Source organism: Felis catus, chromosome F2 (genome assembly GCF_018350175.1).
Source record: "Felis catus isolate Fca126 chromosome F2, F.catus_Fca126_mat1.0, whole genome shotgun sequence".
Classification (NCBI taxonomy): domain Eukaryota; kingdom Metazoa; phylum Chordata; class Mammalia; order Carnivora; family Felidae; genus Felis; species Felis catus.
Genome location: NC_058385.1, coordinates 58412623 through 58434573, shown reverse-complemented (window position 1 = coordinate 58434573; position 21951 = coordinate 58412623). Strand labels below are relative to the sequence as shown.

Below are 21951 nucleotides of genomic sequence, written 5' to 3'. Positions count from 1 at the left end.
GCTTTGATTCTCTGGTATGTGGCCCTCACAAGTGTTTCTCCAGTGGTATAATTCCACCCCACCACCCTGGTCCCCTACTCCCTTTCCTAATTACAGTGTTTAAAATCTCTCTCTCTCTCTCTCTCTCTCTCTCTCTCTCTCTCTCTCTCTCTTTTTACTACATTCTTTCTCTAAACATTGGGCTAGACAGGAAAGCCGGAAAAGGCTAGATTGGAGGAAATTCCTTTCATCTAGCTGAGGTAAGCTTTTGGCAAAGCATTTTCTGTTGAGTGTTAGGTCTTTATTATGGAGAATGTTCTCGGTTTATGTCTCAAGGATTAATCTTCCCCTCCTCCTGCTGCTGTGATAAGCAGCATCTTTCTCAGAATTCACCCTGAGAATCTGGTGGTGTTCCTGGAGGTAAGCCTACAAAAGTGTGGGACCTCCCAAAGACTGTGGCCTCAGAAATTTCTCAGTCTCCTACTGCATCAGCAGTTCTTCAAAATTACTATTTAAGTAGTGCCACTAGTCACGATTCAAACACCCATTCCTCTAGGTAATCAGATCTCAGATATAATTTTATGGATAGATCCATCTCTTGACATTTTGGGTTGGCTGTTTGCCCTGAAATCTTAGTTTTCTGATGGGTTGACAAAAAGTCACTGATTTCCAGGATGTCTAGCTTTTTTCTTATTATAAGAACAGGTGTAAAACTTCTAAGCTCTGTATTTCATGGAATTGAAATCTACCTGTGTATTTTTAAGTAATGAGATTGTGAAAAAAGAATAAAATTATTACACAATTATTGACTTACATAATTCTACCTATTATACATATTTGATATGAGAGCTCAGAAACATCATAATTGGTATCATTTCATGTAAGTGTATTCAATAAATATTGGGCTTATATTATTTTATTTTTATTGTCATAGCTATTATACTTTCTAGGCTTTTAAATCTATTTACAATCCCTTATTTGCCACATTCTCTTGCCCTTAGTACCTATGTACTATTCCCTTACCTGGACCTTCCTTTCATTATCATATTCAGGATCTTCCACAAAATTAATATAATTCAATAGACAATGCCAAGTTGGCAGAGGGGTGTTCACCAAAGCTATTCATCTTCTTCTTCTCAAATTAGTTAGCACATCAATTTAATAAGTCTTTAATCTTCTGCCATCTACAATCTAATACTTTCTCTGGTTTTGGATGATGAAGTATATATTTTTATTTTACAACATTTTGACCTCTGGGCTCACTTCCAGCACAGAAAGAAGAAAGTGTAACCTTTGATCTACATCTAGGACTTTAGTTCACTTTGGCAAACATAGAGACTACTTGGAACAGCAGATTGACAAATTTGCTATTAAGTAACCGGTTAGTACCCATGGAAAATAAAAATATGCCTTGTGATGTTATGTTTACTGATCTTGTTTTGGCCTTTAGAAAGATCTCTTTCCCCATCAAGTTTTATTTGAATATAAACAGAAAGAGAAAGAGACTCAATCAAAATAAACAGCAAAGCAATAAAAAAAGTCCTTTTATAGGGAATGGCTTGCCCTAAAAGAAAGAACCATATCAAAGCGAGCAAAAGGCCAAACTCCACCTTTCTCAATTCTCCAGTGATTCCATCTGTAAGAAGCAGACATTTGGGAATTTTGAGACAATGGTGAGAAAAGCAAATTCATGAGGCTGGGTCTTCTCTAAAAATAGACCAAATGGTGTATTCAGATATGGAAAATTATATTGAATTCTTACTAGAGAAATACAATATACTTAACAGAGTACATTGAAACAATCAAATAAGATTTTATATATATTTTATATTATATATATTATACACATATATATTACGCATATTTAATTGTCCCAAAAGTAACATCAGTAACATTCATAATTATTAACTGGAAAACGTTATGCATTAAGGCAAAAAGTACAGTCAAAAATGATTGTAGGCATGAATGGTCCAGCTTCCTGCATTTAAAATTCTCAAGTGCCCCATGACTACAGCGTATTCATTATATGTAAAAATAAGTTTTTTTGAATATTTTATAAATCTTTCAGAAGGACAAAGGAAAAGCTTTATTTTAATTATACACTTTTTCTTTTATTTAAAACAGCATTTTTTACTTTTATGTTCTGTACTATCCTCCAGAATTATGGAATTCTTATCATTCATACTATTATGAATTGCATGCTTGAAAACAGAAAATTAAAGGAAAATTAAGAGATAAAAAGAAAAATTAAAGATCAGATCATTGATCTACAAATATCAGACTTTTTTTTTAGTTTCTAAGAGTTTATTTCATACATATAAAATTCTTAATTGGTCATTAACCTAAAGGATTTTAATTTAGCATTTACAAAGAAAAATTAAAGAAAAATAGATATTTCTTAGCATTAAATAACTGAATTCCTTATTTCAGAGTTGAAACCTCTAAGACTTAAAAAAGGAAGATGATTTGTTTTGCTTTCACAATCAGTAAGATTCTCAAATCCACATCTGTTGATTTTCACTCTAATGTCCCTGTCATCATACAGCTGTGGTACCTTTTCACCCATTTTGGCATTCCTTTTTCCCTTTCTGCCTTTGATATTTGTCGTTCATCTGAAGCACAGGGCATTAAACAATACATCGATCACTATTTTCTCTGCTTATTTTACATTGGTGTATCTGACATCAGTTCACTTGAAAATTATGAATTGTAACACTCTACTAACATTATAAAATAGAACTTGCTGAAATTTTCCAATTTTTTCTCCAAGATCCCACATTCCTCAATACAAGGATATGACTGAGACGATGAAGCAGCAACTTTTCAAATGAAGTTACTCTTCTGTTCTCTGCACTCTGCTGAGATTTCTCAGTGTTCCACAAATCTGTGTATCGTAATACTCTACCTGGATAGTGTGTTTATGTAAGGTAGCTGGGATGGCGATCTTGGGAGGCAATGAATTGTTCTGAAATTAAACTTGCCAATCTCTTTGAAATACAGTTCATGGTATATTTAAGAAAAACGCATTTGAAATGTCACTGCACTACATACTCACTATGCCAAATTCTAGCTAGGTATTGATTTTTGCAGCCAAGTCACAAACCTTTTGAAAGTAAAGCTTGCATTTAAAATGCCAACGTTTAATTATTTTAAAAAAACGATCAGATGTCTGAATAATAAAGAAGATATATATCTTTGTAAATCATTCTTGTGGTTTTTTTCAGGAGTATGGAACTTCAGCGATTGTTTTCATATGATACATTGATTTCATATGTTTATTTTTGTAAAAGATGGTATTATGAACAAAACTACTAAAATTAATGTATTAACAGTACAATTACATGTATCACATTTTAATGAGGACAAATGTTGGAAGTCAGATATTTTATGCTAGCTTCTGGGCTACCTTTCACCCACACACAAAATTCCCAAATGGCTTTTCATGCCTTTCTTCTTCTCGTGCCTTTTTTTTCCCTTCCCGTGCCTTTTAAAAAGAAATGGGACTAGCTAGATTGTGTACATGACCCAAAAGCCTTCCTATGTCTAACTGGTTTGCACATACAAAGTGGCAGAAGTTTTAAACAGCAGAAATGCCACATGGATACCAGCACAATACCATGGATTATTTTTAGCTCTCCTCCTCCATTCTCTATAATAGCATATTCTATGGATAATAGCAAAGTCTCACAAAGTGAAATGTCCATTATTGTGAATTTCAAATTGCACACGGCTGGAGTCTCTGTATCCTGACGTACTATGTAACCTATCCCAGGCAATTGTTTCTATTTTCCCAGTCCTTTTGCTTTTCAATCCAGTCTGTTACCAAGCAAGAGAACAAAATACAACTGAAAGATGAATACCTATTATACTGATCAAGAGAGTCTGGCTATAAATTAATGGCTTAAAAATCTGGCATGTAAACAACAGATCACTGTCCGATGGAATGGAGAATGTTACCACAGAAGAGAAAAGAAGTCAAAGGATGGGAGAAAGCATTTGTTTTAGCAAAGGAATTAAACCTGAAAAGAGCCAAGAAATCCTAGTGGCTTGCTGATTTCTTTAATACTATGTGAAATGAACTGGAAGAACAAATGTAGTAGGTAAGAACTATAATCTTCACTTCTTCTTTATCATTCTTTGGTGGAAATTCTGTTTGGTCTGACAAGGCCAATGAAATGGACACACGAAATCTATCATTTAGCAGTGCTGACATATGAAATCAAAAGCATAAAGACTTGTAATAATCAGCTAACATATGAATAATTTTAGCTATAAACACATTATTCATCCTTATATTTTAATAATTTTGATAATTTTGGAGGATTTATAGTAATATTCATTTAAGACTTGTAATCCTGGTATGATTCCAGGGTAATCATATATTGTAATTACTATGAGGAAATAGATTATAGAGGTTTGGATATGTTCAGAAAATTATACAGGAAACAAGAAACAAAGACTTGGAAATAGAAACTGAGTTTCCTTATTTCATATGCATGTTTCCAGTTTTTTAAAATTTTTTTTAATGTTTTATTTATTTTTGAGACAGAGCATGAGCAGGGGAGGGGCAGAGAGAGAGGGAGACACAGAATCCAAAACAGGCTCTGGGCTCTGAGCCATCAGCACAGAACCCGATACAGGGCTTGAACTCATGGACTGTGAGATCATGACCTGAGCCGGAGTCGGACGCTCAACTGACTGAGCCACCCAGGCGCCCCTCCAGTCAGTTTTAAAGAAGTCTGATTTCCTTCTTTAATTTATTTTTGTCTGTCAATTTTCACAGGACTCTGTGTGCATGTGTGTGTGCCCTTCTCACATGCATGCTTGTTGAAGCCCTGCATGGATAAGAACAGGATTGATTGCTATGAACATGGATAAGAACAAGGATAGAACAGGACTGCTTGACAGGAGGATGAAGATCTAAACATAAAGAGACAAAGATTGGAGAATCACAGGCCGAAGAGCTAAGGCTAAAGGTGAAGAGATAAAAGATTGGGAGAGTACAGAATACTTTATAACTGGTGGGAGTTGGGCAGGCAAGGAAAACAGAATTCATGGGAGACAAGTTCTACACTAACATTTAACATTCATCACTGACTTACAACCTCAAAAACACTAGTAGACTACACACGTGTCATTGAGGATTGGGGCAAGATCCCAACATGGTGAATGTTTTCAATGCACTTAACAGTCCTGTTTAACAAAGTATTGCATAACCGGAATGAAAGTGCGGGCCTACGCCGGCCGACTCCATCTTGTTCTGTGTTCTCCACCTTGAGTGACTATGTCCCCAACATGACCCCTTTTCCGGGAAAATCGCAGAAACCTCAGATCCCGCCTCCTCCCCTTGAGTAACCTCCCGCTCACCCGTTCAAACTTCCTGATCAAAACACGCCCAGCGACCTGCCTAACAGGACTCTGACCCTTCCCCAGCCAATCGGCCGAAGCCACGACCCTTCCCCAGCCAATCGGCCAAGGCCACGACCCTTCCCCAGCCAATCGGCTGCCCCTAGACCCCTATAAAACCTTTGGGCTTTTGAAACTCCCTCTCTCTCCCCGGTATCTCACAGCTGCATCAGTGCCGGTAAGGGATTGAGCTCTAGCTAGCTCGAATAAAGGCTCTTTTGCTTTTGCATCGGACTCGGCTCCCTGGTGGTCTTTGGGGATCACGAATTCTGGGCATAACACAGAAACTATTGCTTCCAACACTGAGATGAGACAGTGATGGTTTGGAGGCCATGTAGCTCCTATTGGACACCCAAGACGTTTGCTAGTAATCATCCTCAATCCCTGATATTGCAGTAAAATATTCCAGTCTCAACCAAATGTTCTAATAGTTACCATTGTTTCCAGGCTTTGGAACAAATGGTCTAGAATTTTAGTAGATGCTCTCTGCATGGTTCTAGTGCTTTTCTGATTGCCGCCCCCAAAATGTATAACCTCCAAGGAATTTTCTCTTGGCATAAGGAGTATATGGGCTCTTTTTTTCTTTCCATCAAATACTGAAATATAAAAACAATTATGTGTTTAAATTTACTTTAGGGCTCTTTTTTTTTCTTTCCATCAAATACTGAAATATAAAAACAATTATGTGTTTAAATTTACTTTAGGTATAAACTTAAGATTCCTTCATCACCACCCAATTTCCTAGAGAATTCCTTTGTTTATAATCTTTAATGAACTGGAATTGCATTATGTATGCTTGTTTTCTACAGGAAACATCTAGTTTTGAAAGGTACATCATACCAGTATCATAAGACTAAACTCAGAGTGATTTTTTTAATGTTTATTTATTTTTGAGAGACAGAGAGAAACAGAGCATGAGTAGGGAGGGGCGGAGAGAGAAGGAGAGAGACAGCATCCAAAGCAGGCTCCAGGCTCTGAGCTGTCAGCACAGAGCTCGATGCGGGGGCTGCAACCCACAAACCATGAAATCATGACCTGAGCTGAAGTCAGATGCTTAACTGACTAGGGCACCCAGGCACCCCTCAGAGCAGTTTTTACAACATGCCCTGATGTTGAAGTTGTAGTCATGTCAGGTAAATTTCTACTCTCTTGTAATATTAATTAATGTTAACATTTATAGAAGTGTTATTGAGGATATTTTCTATTATCACATTAGTCCTAATTCATCAAAATCACCAGAGTAGTACACTTAAAAATATAGATTCTTCACCTAGTCATTACCTGAATCATAACATCAACCTATGATATGCCATATGTTGCTCTTTGTATTCAGAGATAAGAAAATTTTATTTATTGCTTTGTTATTGATTTTTATCTTTAATAATTTGTTCACTAGATTTCTGCATTTCTTTTCATAAAATTTAAAAAATTGTAAGACATATGCAATATAAAATTTACCATTTTTAAGCATATAGTTCCATGGCATGTGCATTCACATTCTCCTCACCCCCTTGCAAATGTCATTCTACCTTCTGTCTAAATGAATTTGACTATGCTAGGTACCTCATATATGTAAATGAATTAATACAGTAATTGTTCTTTTGTGACTGGCTTATTTCATTTCATATAAAATCTTCAACATTCATTAATATCATGCATCAGAATTTCCTTCCTTTGTAAGGTTGAACAATGTTCCAATGTATGTATATACCACATTTTGTTTATTTGTTCTATTTATCCACTTTGAATAACAAAAAATCTTAGAGTTAATCCCCTATATCAACCATGCAAATGTTTCTGTATTATATACATTTTTTTCATCTAGACATTTGTATTTTCCCATCAATGACTTTGAAGTGTTCTTGTTGCAAGTTATATTATATCCCTTTGCGAAGAAATTCAGTTATAAAAATAAGATTTTAAATAAACTAATAGATAAATGTGTTAGAATATTTTTATACATATCTCAAAACAGGAATGCATAACAGTTTGATTAAAATAAGAGAAGAGGAGGGTCACCTAGGTGGCTCAGTCAGTTAAGTGTCTGACTCTTGGTTTTGGCTCAGGTCATGATCTCATGGTTCGTGAGTTCAAGCCCTGCATGGGTCTCTGGTGACAATGCACATCCTGCTTGGGATTCTCTCTTCCTTTCTCTCTGCCCCTCTCCTGCTTGTGCTCTCTCTCTCTCTTTCTCTGTCTCTCAAATAAATAATCTTAAAACATATTTTAAAAATAAAAAATAAAATAAGAGAAGAGGAAGAAAAAGTTATAATTATGGGTGTGTGTGCTAGGCCCTTTTGCATATGCTATCCTACCAAATGATGAGCTTAACTTCGAAGATAACTATATTTTTGCTTTATTTTTACATAGGAGGATATTGAGATTCAGATAGCTCGGAGATAGGAAGTGGCTGAACTGGCTGATAAATTGAGCTCTATATTGCTCAAGATTTCATAAAGTTTTCATTATGCTATACCAAACAAACACTATTTAATAGAAATTTGCCTCATTTTTGACAGAATCAAAGAGTTAAGGATTATATAACTTTGAGTGCACATTACCCTCTAATAGAATCATAACCAGTTTGAATGGCGAAGAAGAGTCTTAACGACCTATTTATATTTATGTCTGCAAGTACAAAATAAGCATCGTAAGAACATGGTAAAAAAAATAATCGGTTCAAAAAAGACTATTTTAATATAATAGGCCAACCGCCCACTTCATTCTCCTTGGAATTCAAAATTATTAGTGTAAGTCATATTCATTGATTCATTCATTGGGTAGTCAGTAGACAGTACACAGTTGTGAACAGAAATAATGCATAGCAGTGAATGAGAGATATGTTCTTTGCCTCACGGTACTTGAAATAAATAAAAAAGGAAATACTCTGAGTATTAATTTTGAGTCAGAAATGAAGCAAAGAAATGAACAGCTGCAATAAAGACCAGTATGAGATGGGAGATAATGATAGGAAGATGGTAGAGAGATCTTTGAAACAGGGGAGGAGAAACTCTGAAAAGATGGCTTTTATGGAGAACCCAAATATGAGAAAAAAGAAAAACAAGGGGGAAAATGTTTCATCACTTCCCCATATGGTTTGGAGAAGGGTAAATTCTTGGAATGCACAAGATAGTGAAACAAGATAAGTGTAGGAAGATGGTGACAAGAGAAGAAGTTATGTAGCTCTTACGGTGCTTGTTTAAAAATGAGATGTTATGTACAATCCAGCAATTTCAGTTCTCATTATATATCCTAAAGAATTGAAAGTAGGGCCTTGGAGAGATATTTGCATATCCATATTCATAACAGCACTATTCACAAGAGCCTAGAGATAAAAGCAATCCAACTGTCCATTGGCAGATGAATGGATAAACAAAAGGTGTTATGCATACAAGGGGTTAGTATTTAAGCTTGAAAGGGAAGAATATTCTGACACATACTAAATCATGGATGAATTTTGAGGATACTGTGTTAAGTGAAGTAACCCTGTCACAAAAAGACAAATATTATATGATCCCAACGATATTAGGTATCTGGAGTAGTCAAGTTCATAGCAACAGAAAGTAAAATGAGGCTTTTCAGAGACTGGTGGTAGGGAGAAAGAGAAAATCATTGTTTAATGGATAGAGTTTCAGTTTTGCAATATGAAAAATTTTTAGAAATTGTGCAGCATTGTAAATATATGTAACTCTGCTGAACTATACATTTAGAAATTGGCAAGATGGCAAGTTTTATGTTACGTGGGTTTACCTCAGTTGAAATTAAAAAAAAAAATGATATTAGACACACTACAATACTTGGGAAGAAATGCCAAATTCATGAGTCATATTAAAACGTTTGATTCCTACTTAGAAGTTACTCATTAAGTTCACTATTTGGCTAAGAAACTTGCTCCAACATTCCAATCTTGCAGCATTTGATCATGAACAAATTTTTAAATTTTAATAGGTAGAATATTTTTATTTCATGTATTCTGTATCTATACTTGAAATATAATTTAAATTATAATCATTAAATTTAAATTATAATTTAAATTATAATTATATATTTATTAAGCATTATTTTTGTCATTTTCTACTCAGCTGTATATTTTGCAAAAGAACACAGAGATGATTCTGTGCTTCAGTGTTAAAATATATGCCCTGAACAAATATACTGTACGCTTTATAAGAGCCAAAGACGTCTCTACCTTAGGGAGTTAGCCTGTAAGTATGGTGTGGGCAGAGACTCTTTTTTTCTGATTATCTTTAAATCCATTATCCTTAGATTTGCTGACATTAGTTAAGAGTTCATAAATGTATTCTGAATAAGTCAATTTCAACCCCTGTGCAGACCAGTGGGAGAGACAGCTCCTGTAATTTTATCTCATTATGTAGTCAGCTACTTATTAAAGCTAGAAATAGTAACTATGTATGTTTCATGTTGTCAAGAAGGTACTCTGGACTCTTTTTGATGCTCTGGACAAAGTACTTATTTTATGTTGAGTCATTTTTTTAACTAGTAAACATGTTAAAAATAGTACATGGTTTATTTTGTAAGTGTTCATTGTTTTCATTTATGGGACATTTACAGCAAGTAGCTTTCTAAAAATTTTTCATGGGAAATCCATGAATGACAAGTATTTAATATTCAAATTTCATGGTAATCACTAAATTATTATTAAGTTGTATATAATTTTGAGAGAATAATATAATCCATTATTATATAATGATTGATTTACACAAAAAACCTATTCAATATTTTCAACAAAAACTGTACTTAATGTACATGAAGCTATAGAGAAACAAAAAGAAAAATCTTGCTAGATAATCTTTTAATTGCCTGTATTCTAAAACTTTAAAGTTATTGATCTTTCTCATTTCCTTCAAACCTATGATGTTTAAATGGGTTATCATCAATAAAGTGTCTTAGAGCCTGAATAGCAAGTCATGTCCTTTACGGAATGATTTTTCTATATAAGCTAACTTCCATGTTTGAGTTTTTATCATTAAAAGTTTTTTAATCATCTATAAAGGGGTTATCCTCATCCCTTTGTTTTTCTTTTAGCACATAAACCTTTGTGTTTAAATCTGTTATGAAACTAAACAGATATTTGGTACTTTTAAAAGCTTCATTTTGAATTCCTTGCTATGTGACAGTTATACCTCTTAGATGAATATGTAAGCAGAAACATCTTTGGTATTCAATTAAAATTAAAAAGAAAAAAATATTGTGTCCTGGAAAGTTTCCAGACAATAGAACTGAAATATCTGCCCAGATATCCCTGGATATGTTGCCAAAGTGTGTAAAATAAATGGGAGGAGCTACTCAAACCAACAGAAGAAATACTTTCAGGATTAACACAGAGAAAAAGGAAGATTCACAGCCCTGGGGAAAAAGACACCATTTTAATGACTTCAATAATCACAGATTATAAAATACTAAGTGTTTTCAGACAATATTTAGGCATTCAAAACCTCTTTTAAAATCTTCACTAGACAAGTAACTATGGAGCTATGAAGTTTTATTTTTCATTTCAGACATATTTTAAAACAGAATATGCCGTGAAAATTCTTTTAGTGCTCATACCTTATGTGTTTCTACAATCATAAGTATTTTTTTCTACTTCCACTTCTTTGATGTGACTTTTTAAATTTATATGTATTCAATTACTGGGATGGAATCCCAGGAAGTACTATCAGATTTGTAATTTACCAATTAACACTGAAATAAATTGTTTCTATATGAGAAAATGAGAAATATAGGTATAACAATATAGAAATGGTAATTCCACTCATAATTTTCTAACTAAGAAGGGTGATTCTGTATAACTTCAGTATTTAAGATTATCTCTATTTAGAAATTGCAAAAAAGGATATCACAAAAAAGGATGAGATTCACAGAAAATGTATTTTTTTTTCAACGTTTTTATTTATTTTTGGGACAGAGAGAGACAGAGCATGAACAGGGGAGGGGCAGAGAGAGAGGGAGACACAGAATCGGAAACAGGCTCCAGGCTCCGAGCCATCAGCCCAGAGCCTGACGCGGGGCTCGAACTCACGGACCGCGAGATCGTGACCTGGCTGAAGTCGGACGCTTAACCGACTGCGCCACCCAGGCGCCCCAGAAAATGTATTTTTTTAAAAAGCCAGTATTTCAGTATACAATGAGGAAAATTCTTATTTTAGTAGATGAAACTTCTCACATCGCAATGAACAATAAGTTTTAGCTTTCAATATATTTTGTATATCTTGTCACTAAGCAATTAATATTTAAATGTATCCTCGGATGAAAGATAAAATAGAAAAAAATATTTCAATAATAAAGAAATTCTGAGGGACACTTGGGTGGCTCAGTGAGTTAAGCATCTGAGAGGCTCAGGTCATGATCTCACGGTTCGTGAGTTCAAGCCCTGTGGCGGGCTCTGTGCTGACAGCTCAGAGCCTGGAGCCTGCTTCTGTTTCTGTGTCTCCTTCGCTCCCTGTCCCTCCCCTGCTTACACTTTGTCTCTCTGTCTCTTTCGCTCAAAAACAAATAAATATTTAAAAAGAAAATGTAAATAAAAAATAATAAATAAATTTTAACTGAACGCTTATTATTTTCAAAGTTCACTTTTATGTTTGTAAGCTGAGTTTCACATTTCCTTCTGTCATAAAAATGAGATTTTCCTTTAGAAATAAAGCATGTTCTTTTTTTTTAGTGTTAATATCATTCTATTAAAAACTATTTTTTATTAGTACCAGTCCAAGGTTCATAAATTAGATTTTTTTTTTCCTGGAAAATGTGCCCTGATTTTTCTACTGTTTTGGAATTTTTAGAATAAAAATGACACTTTGGAAGGTCAAGACCGATGGTTCTGATTGTGATAAATGGTGTATATGATTTCGCTGCTATAAACCAGAAAAGAGTGAAGGAAGATTTGAGCCAAGTAATATCTAAATTCAGTCTTTAATATTTCCTTGAACATTTCATTTCTAAAAAAGTTGAATAAAATCTTTGTAGAATATTTTTAGATTTCTACCTCAGATTAGACTTCTCTGAAACATGTTTCAAATGCAAGCAAAGAATTTTTTACTAGAAGTTTATTTTCTAATAAAATAATCACCTAAAGATTTTAACATGAATAGAAGACAATATGAAATAAATATTAATTCCTCATTTTAAAGCTGTGTAGGTTGGTTAATTAAATATATAACATATATATATATGATGTGTGTATATATATATATATATATGATATGCATATATATATATATACACACACACACACACACCCTCAAGATGTGTATATACACAATAATATATATATATATATATATATATACACACACCTTCAAAACAGTTCTATTATTATTTTTAAGTTGTCATCTGTTATTACATCTTCATATACTATTTCTAAAGTAACTATTTCAATTGTCATCTTTCCTGCCACCACTTATTTTAGAATCATGCTTATTTAAGTAAACAGTGACTTTATTAGACAACACAGATTCTATAGACCAAAGCCATTAAAAATATCTTCTTTAGTTATAACAATTTCTCTTTCAAAATTTTTCAAAAGTACCACATGATGAAATTGTTTCCAGCACTCCAAAATATCAGTCTAAATATAAAGCTAAATATGCAGTATTTGAAAATGGGGCTAAATATATATCAATATTCATAACATCAATATGCGCGTGTGTACACACACACACACACACACACACAATTTATCCAAAATATAACACTATCATAAATCACTATTGCTCTTTAGCCTATAAAATAAACAGAATAATATTCAATAATATTTATTCACTATTTTAAAATGTAAATTGTAGCCTTAACTGATGATTCATATTAATATTTAATCTTTTAAAATTTATTTATTTTGAGAGAGAGACAGAGAGTGGGGGAGAAGCAGAGAGAGAGAGAGGGAGAGAGAATCCCAAGCAGGCTCTGTGCTGTCAGTGCAGAGCCTGATGTGGGGTTTGAACTCATGAACCATGAGATAAATCAAGAGTTGGATGCTTAACTGACTGAGCCACCCAGATCCCCTAGCTCCTGTAACATTTAAACATCACTCTGACTAGGGACATATTATGAATATTAAAGTGACATATGCTAAAGATTGGCTCCCAAAACTCCTTTCTCTCTCCCTTTCCCCTAATAAAGAAACTTGAAAATAAAATATATACTCAAATTATGAACCTCCCTACAGATAGATTTGTCCCTGTCATATAGTCTCCTATACTATTCCATACTGACCACATGTAAATACTATTTGTCATTGGCAGTTTTCAGCATTTCCAAATTCTTAACATACTTATGTATATAGCCTAAATAAAAACTACCAAAAGTTAGACGGATTAAGTAGCTCTGTCATTTTAGGCAGTAATACTTGGGTTGGGAAGAAATAGCAAGCATTATCTCAACTGTTTAGCCTTATAAAAGCATATCCTCACCAAGTTTTATTCGTTCCATTCCAAATTGCCCTTCAAAAGAAGAGTAGGCTTATCTCTATGTAAGAAAAACTATAAATATATATTCTTAATTCTCTACTCTGTTGTCATTTTGGAGTTCTTAATTTTTTAGTTATTTATCAGATTTTCTGTCTCATGTTTCTCTCATTGGAGTGGCATTAACATTATTGAACATATTTGTTTCTATGCCTATCTGTGGCTTGTTATTTACTACCAAACTTCTTTAGAAAATGGGTATTTCCAGTGGCTTTCACACTTTGATTTATAGGACTCACTGCCCCACCCAATTTATTCTACATTAATTCTGATTTAGCCTCTCTGGGGAGAAGACAAAAATTTCCATTATTAATCTAAGTGGGCTCTAACCAAACTTCAGAAAACACATTTTATCCCTAGAACATATCATCCTTTGCCTTGATCACCATGTTGATATTACTCAATGAATACCAATGGTTCTCTAATCAATAAATTAATAATTCTTGTCCTTGATTTTCTGAAGAACTTGACACCTTTTTCCTTTATCTCATTTATATATTTTCACTGTCGCTGTAGGATTCTCTATTAGCTCTTATTCTCCCGACTTCTTGAACTCCTTCTTTGTTTCCATTAATAGCTCTTCCTCTTTACTATTGTTATTTTCCATACTCTAATCCCTGCATGATTTTTTTTCCTTCCTATATTGGCTATCTTATTTAACTTCTCATAGTTTCAACTTAATATAGAAGTAAATTCATACCAAATCTTCCTTTTCTATTTCATTTTTTTCCTTTAAAAACTTTATCCCTGGGCACCTGGGTGGCTCAGTCAGCAGTGTCCAACTTCAGCTCAGGTCATGATCTTACCGTTCGTAGATTCGAGCTCTGCGCTGGGCTCTGTGCTGATGGCTTGGAGCCTGGAGCCTGCTTCAGATTCTGTGTCTCCCTCTCTCTCTCTGCCCCTCCCCTGCTCACACTCTGTCTCCCACTCTCTCTCAAAATTAAATAAACATTAAAAAATTTAAAAAAAGCAAAAACAAAAACAAAAACTTTATCCCTCCTCTCTTATGAATTCCAGTACTCATTTTAATTTTCTGCTGTAATTCTAACAAATCCCTCCGTCATCTCAAAATCCACTCATCATAGCCTCCAACAAACTGTTCTTATCTTAACTTTAATATTTTTTAATGCTTATTTATTTTGAGAGAGAGAAAAACACAGTGTGAGCAGGGGAGGGGCAGAGAGAGAGGGAGACACAGAATCTGAAGTGGGCTCCAGGCTCTGAGCTGTCAGCACAGAACTTGACGCAAGGCTTGAACCTACTGACTGCGAGATCATGACCTGAACCAAAGTCACATACTTAACCTACTGAGCCACCCAGAAACTCCAATATTATTGTGTTGACTTTACCATTCTCAGAGTTATTCAAACTTCTTGTTTTCCATGAATTATTCCTGTTTTTTAATCCTCAATATCCAATCAGATGGGAAGTTTTAACAATCATAGCTTTTTATTTTTTTAATTATTTTCACAGCTTTTAAAATTGACTTTTCCATCCACTATTTGTATTACTATTCTCAAACTGTACTACCTCACATCAGTGATAAAATTTTGGCCTTGTGATTCAGATCACTGTTAGCTATCTCTCTTCTCTCCATAGCATCCATGGAGGTGCATCAGTCAGATCTCCCTTGAAGAGAAACTTGTGAGAAGTGGACCTGCCTTACATTTAGATTTACTCCAACATTCGCCCTCTGGCTGCACTTTCCCCAGACTGTTACCAACCAAAGGCTGAGACAATTCTTGCCAAATTAAGGAACTCCACTGATGGGCAATCTCTGCTGAAGCCACTTGCCCAGGTCACATTTCCTCAGAACTGCTCTGGATCGGAGTCTCTTGCTAGCCAGTCCTCCTTCTCTCCCTGTCTCCTGTCATAAGGATCAGACAGGCATTGTAGACTAAATTCTCTCCCAGTCCGCTCCTATTTTATCCTTCTTATAAATTTCCTTTACTGAAAAGTCAGGAGGAACACACCAGTAGTTGGAAATGTGGGTTATTATTCATTTTAGTGAGGGAAAAATCATACCATAAGGAACTGTGGATTGCCACAATTGTAGGGTATTAGAAAGAACTTGTTATAGGTTTTAGGCTTCTTTAGGTGATTTCTGGGAAGATGTATGTGTCGTTTAACTCTTTATTGGATGTTGTCAAGAAGTAGGAGTAATTTTGGGGCGCCTGGGTGGCGCAGTCGCAGTCAGTTAAGCGTCCGACTTCAGCCAGGTCACGATCTCGCGGTCCGTGAGTTCGAGCCCCGCGTCAGGCTCTGGGCTGATGGCTCAGAGCCTGGAGCCTGTTTCTTATTCTGTGTCACCCTCTCTCTCTGCCCCTCCCCCGTTCATGCTCTGTCTCTCTCTGTCCCAAAAATAAATAAATGTTGAAAAAAAAAAAGAAGTAGGAGTAATTTTATTATTGTATATTATTGTATATTATATAATGTATATTGTAAATTATATCTATAGGAAGGGCAGACTAGTGAAAGGATAAAGCTATAACAAGTAAAGAAGCAACAGTCACTCAGACTAACTGAAAGACAGGGATTTAAAGGAAAAAAAAAAAACTCTTGTGGAAATAGAAGATCTAAATAGACCAAGTACAAGTAATGAGTATGAAGCAGTAATTTAAAAACTCTCTGAATACAAAAGCTTAAGACCAGAGAGCTTCACACATAAATTCTACCAAACATTTAAATAACAGTTAGCACCTATCTTTCTGAAATTATTTTTAAAACAATTGATGAGGAAAGAATCTTCAAAACTCATTTTATGAGGACAACATTACCCTAATACCAAAAGTAAACCAAAATTACTACACACACACACACACACACACACACACACACACACACACACAATTGCAAGCCGATATCCCTGATGACCATACGTGCAAAAAGTTTCAACAAAATACTAGCAAACCAAATTCAGCAATACATTAAAAGTATCATATATCATGATCAAATGGCATTCATTCCAGTGATTGATCCAATCAATATATATGACCCACAAAATTATAAAAGAAACCAACTACGGATAAAAATAATGATTATCTCAATAGATTCAGAACATTTGACAAGATTCAACATTCATTCATGATTAAAATTCTCAGCAAAATAGGTATAGAGGAATATCCCTCAACATAATGAAGTCCATATATGATAAAATCACAGCTAACATCATACTCCATTGTGAAGATCTGAAAACTTTTTCTCTAATATCAAGAACAAGATAGGGGTGCCGAACTCACTACTTTTATTCAGCATATTATTGCAAGTCCTACCAATATCAGTTAGGAAAGGAAAAAGAAATAAAAGGCATCCAATTTGGAAAGGAAAAGTAAAATTGTCACTATTCACAGATGACATGAGACTATATACAGGAAACCCTAAACACTCCATCAAAACACTATCAGAATAAATGAATTGAGTAAAGTCAAAGAATAAAAAACTAACATACAGAAGTCAGTTGTGCTTCTATATGTTAATAAAGAGTCATCAAAAAGAGAAATTAAGAAAGTAATCCCATTTATAATAGCATCAGAAAGAATAAATACCAGGGCACCTGGGTGTCTCATTCAGTTAAGCATCTGATTTAACTCTTCACTTCATCACACAGAACTCTGTGCTGACAGCTCAGAGCCTGGATGCCGTGTTGCCCTCTATCACTCTCTCTCTCTCTCTCTCTCTCTCTCTCTCCCGCTCACATTCTATCTATTAAAAACAAATAAACATAAAAACAAAATTTGGCTCAGTCAGTTCAGTGTCCAACTACAGCTCAGGTCATGATCTCACAGTTCATGGTTTGAGCCCTGCATCAGGCTCTGTGCTGACAGCTCAGAGCCTGGAGGCTGCTTCATATTCACACTCCCTCTCTCTCTGCCCCTCCCCCGCTTGCACTGTCTCTCTCTGTCTCAAAAAAGTAATAAACATTAAAAATTATTTTAATATAATTTAAATTTTAAAATAAGAAAAAGAATAAATACCTGGGAATAAACTTAACCAAGAAGGTGAAAGTCCTACACTTTGAAAACTATAAGACATTGGTAAAAAAAAAAAAAAAAAAAAAAAAAAAAAAAATTGAAGACACAAACGAATGGAAAGATATTTTCATACACATGAATTGGAATAATTAGTATTAAAATGGTCCATACTACCCAAAGCAATTTACGGGTTAAATGACATACCTATCCAGGCACCTGGGTGGTTCAGTTGGTTAAATGTGTGACTCTTGATTTTGGTTCAGGTCATGATCTCACAGTTCATGAGTTCAAGCCCCACATCAGACTCTGTGCTGAAAATGCAGAGCCTGCTTGAGATTCTCTCTCTCTCCCTCTCTCTGACCCACCCCCCAAAAAAAATAAATAATAAACTTTAAAAATAAAAAAAATAAATGACATCCCTATCAAACTATCAATGGCATTTTTCCAAGAACTAGAACAAAGAATCTCAAGTTTGTATGGAGTCACTGAAGACCCTGAATAGCCAAAGCAATCTTAAGAAAGAACAAATCTGGAGGTATCATACTCCTTGGTTTCAAACTATACTAAAAAGTTATAGCAATCAAAACAGTATGGTACTGGAATGAAAGGGATATGCAGATCAATGAAACAGACAGCCCAAAAATAAACCCATGAATGTACAGTCTATGGAAATTAGGCCATAGGAATTAGTCTATGAAAAATGAGGCAAGATTATAAAATGGGGAAAAGACAGTCTCTACAAATAAATGGTGTAGGAAAAAACTGGAGAGCTACATGCAGAAGAATTAAACTTGAGCACTACTGTACCATATACAAAAATAAATTCAAAATGGATTAAATTTTAAAATTCTTGGATGAAAACAGAAGAAATAAGCCCTTTGACATTCTTTTAAAAAAAATTTTTTTGAGCCAGTCTCCTCAGGCAAGGGCAACAAAAGCTAAAATAAACAAATGGGATTATATCAAACTAAAAAGCTTCGCTCAGCAAATCAAAAGTGAAAAGTAAGCTGTGGGAAGGGAGAAGATATCTGCAAATGATACAACCAATAAGAGGCTATGCCAAAATATGTAATTTACACAACTTAATATCAAAAAATCAAATAACCTGATTAAAAAATGGGCAGAAGACTAGAGTAGAGATTTTTCCAAAGAAGACACACAGATGATCACCAGGCACATTAAAGATGATCAACATGGCTAATCATCAAGGAAATGCAAATCAAAATCACAATAAGATATCATTCACATTGTCAAATTGACTATTATCAAATATAATAATAATTATTATTATTATAACAATTATAATAATAATGTCTCCCCCATGCAGGAAGACACAAAATAGGCCTTTTGTCTACAAAATAACAATTGATTCTTAGGAGTTAATTTCCTAACCACCAAGCCTAAAACAAGGGCTATATCATCATAAGCTGGCTGGAGACATGTTAAACCTGATAAGCATGGAATGTAATTACACCCCAAAGGAAGTGCAAGATTTAGCTAGCATACCCCATTATGAGACAGAGGGTATCCTTGAGATTCTATTTGAGAATTAAGTGAGACTGGAATATAAAACTGAATGAGAATTAACTGGCATCAGGCATTTTTTTGGAATAGAAAGTGATAGTTTGGGGGCATGTGGGTGGGTTGGTTAAGCAGCCGTTTAGTTCAGGTCATGATCTTGAGGTTGGTGGCTTTAAGTCCCTCATTGGGCTCTGTGCTGACAACTCAGAGCCTGGAGTGTGCTTCGGATTCTTTGTATCCCTCTCTCTCCGCCCCACCCCTACTCATGTGTTCTCTCTCTCTCTCAAAAATAAATAAACACTAAAAAAAAAAAATGAAAATGATAATTTGGCAAGGACCTTAAAGAATGGGGCAAACTTTCTGTTAGGGTTAAAATCTCAGAAACATGAAGAAAGTTATGGCCACAGTTAAGCAAAGTATAAATAGATGTTTAGGCTGCCCTGACAGATAGTAAGGATGTTATCAAAAAACTCAGGTAGGTGGGCCTGCTGATGGGATATGTTCAGTGAGGCCATAAGACCTCCACAAGATGATGCTCCTTGGGAAGGCCAAAATGAACATACCATCTATATAGACCGTTAGGAATAAACTGGTGAGAGTGGCACAGACATCAAAAAATATTTGGTTGTGACTCTCCATTTATGACTGCCCTCTAAAAAATATAGGGCTACACATGGGGCGCCTGGGTGGCGCAGTCGGTTAAGCGTCCGACTTCAGCCAGGTCACGATCTCGCGGTCCGTGAGTTCGAGCCCCGCGTCGGGCTCTGGGCTGATGGCTCAGAGCCTGGAGCCTGTTTCCGATTCTGTGTCTCCCTCTCTCTCTGCCCCTCCCCCATTCATGCTCTGTCTCTCTCTGTCCCAAAAATAAATAAACGTTGAAAAAAAAATTAAAAAAAAATATAGGGCTACACTTAAGTTTGAACTTCAGGTAAACAGTGAAATGTATTGAGTATAAATATGTCTGTCCTTAATAACATGGTATATAGTCCATGGGGATTCTACTGTATACCAGGGCTGATGGTATACACAGCAAGTCTTCACCTGCCCAACTTTTACAAGTCTGTATCAGATGCATGGAGGCAACACACAAAAGGCCCAGGAGAGGGCAAAAGAACTGAGGAAGATCACCCATGAGGCAGACAGGGTTTCTAAGAATGTCTATAGCAAACTACCTCAAACATGGGGATTTAAAACAACACATATTTATTATCTCATGGTATCTGCAGTTCTAGAATCCAGGAATGGCTTATGTCAGCCACCTACAGACATCCACACAAGGCTATGGTTAAAGCTTACTCCGGTTCTGGGATCTCACAAGAGGCTTGACCAAGAAGCCACTTCCAAGGTCCTTCCAGTTGTTGGCATTTTTCGCTCCCCTATAATCCTTGTAGGATTAATAGCAGATGACTTATTGAAAGCCTGCTGGTGGTAAGTGGATAGAACAGAGAAGGAATGGCAGAAAGGGAGACAGAGGTAATGAGTCCAGAGATAGGTGCTTTATTTGTATGTAATCATATGCACAACATAATCACCATATATCATGTTACATTTGCCACATCCACTGATTAGAAGAAATTACCAGTCCTGTGCACACTGAATCAGAGGAAATCACAGAAAGGCATGAATAGCAGGAGGTGGAGAGCATGGAGACCACCTTGAAATCTGTATACCAAGTAAAAGGCAGTGGCCTATTAAAGTATACTGCACAGGAGAGTTCAGAAAAAATCATTCAAGTTATGATAGGTTAAAGGTTTGATGCTGAACAAGGGGAGGAGAGAGAGAGCCTGATGGCAAAAAGGTTAGGATGGGAAGTTGGGATTTAGGAGCAAAGAATATTTCCAAAGTCACCTAGAAGTAGGTATCCTAACCCTAAAGTAGGAGGAACCATAAGATGCTTGAAGAAGGTGAACACTTTTATTATTACAGAAAATGTAAAAAGATCACCAAACCTTTTTTGGTGCTTAGATCCCAAACCCTGCTGAAGAGCAAGCCCAGATCCTGCCACTAAAACATTTGAAGCCCGCATTGAACTGCTTCTAAATGAATTTGCAATAAAGCCCAGGCCCAGCTGAACTGCAGACTCCATACAGCAGTCACCCTAGAGCAGTCTGACAGAAGAATGGATGTTGCCTTCTCTGGGAATAAATATTTACTTCAGTCTCTTCTTAGCTTTTACACACTATTTTGGAAATAAAAAAAAAAAATTTGGAGTTTATAATGGATTAACTCCTTATTGGTAATTTTAATAAATTAATTCTAGTATAGTTAGGAATAACATTTTTAAAACCTGTGAGACATACAAAAAAGAACAAAAATATGATCTAAGGCCAACAGAAGTAGACCAAGATATGGTCCTAACAATGTAATGATCACATAAGAACATTAAAATAACTATAGTAAATGTCTTAAATGACACATTGTGTGGAAAAGATTGAGAATACATATGAACAAATGGAAAATTCCTACACGGAGAAATTCATTAAAATATAGAATAAAATATAAATGCTAGAAATTAAAAAAATTATCAAAAATTAAAAATTATTTGACATACCTAGCAACATGATGGAATCAGCAGAACAAAGGTTTGCTACACGTGA

The 21951-nt window shown here is 35.1% G+C and overlaps 2 long non-coding RNA genes across 5 annotated transcripts in view; one reads left to right on the top strand and one right to left on the bottom strand.

The window, feature by feature from the left end:
* The window catches only part of LOC123383138, a 52188-nt gene extending 48996 nt beyond the window's left edge, over positions 1-3192 (top strand). The window contains exon 4 of the long non-coding RNA XR_006592549.1: positions 2750-3192. This is a non-coding gene — a long non-coding RNA (uncharacterized LOC123383138). The remainder of the gene's footprint in view (positions 1-2749) is intronic.
* The window catches only part of LOC109496175, a 593347-nt gene that overhangs the window by 95232 nt on the left and 476164 nt on the right, over positions 1-21951 (bottom strand). The window lies entirely within an intron of this gene.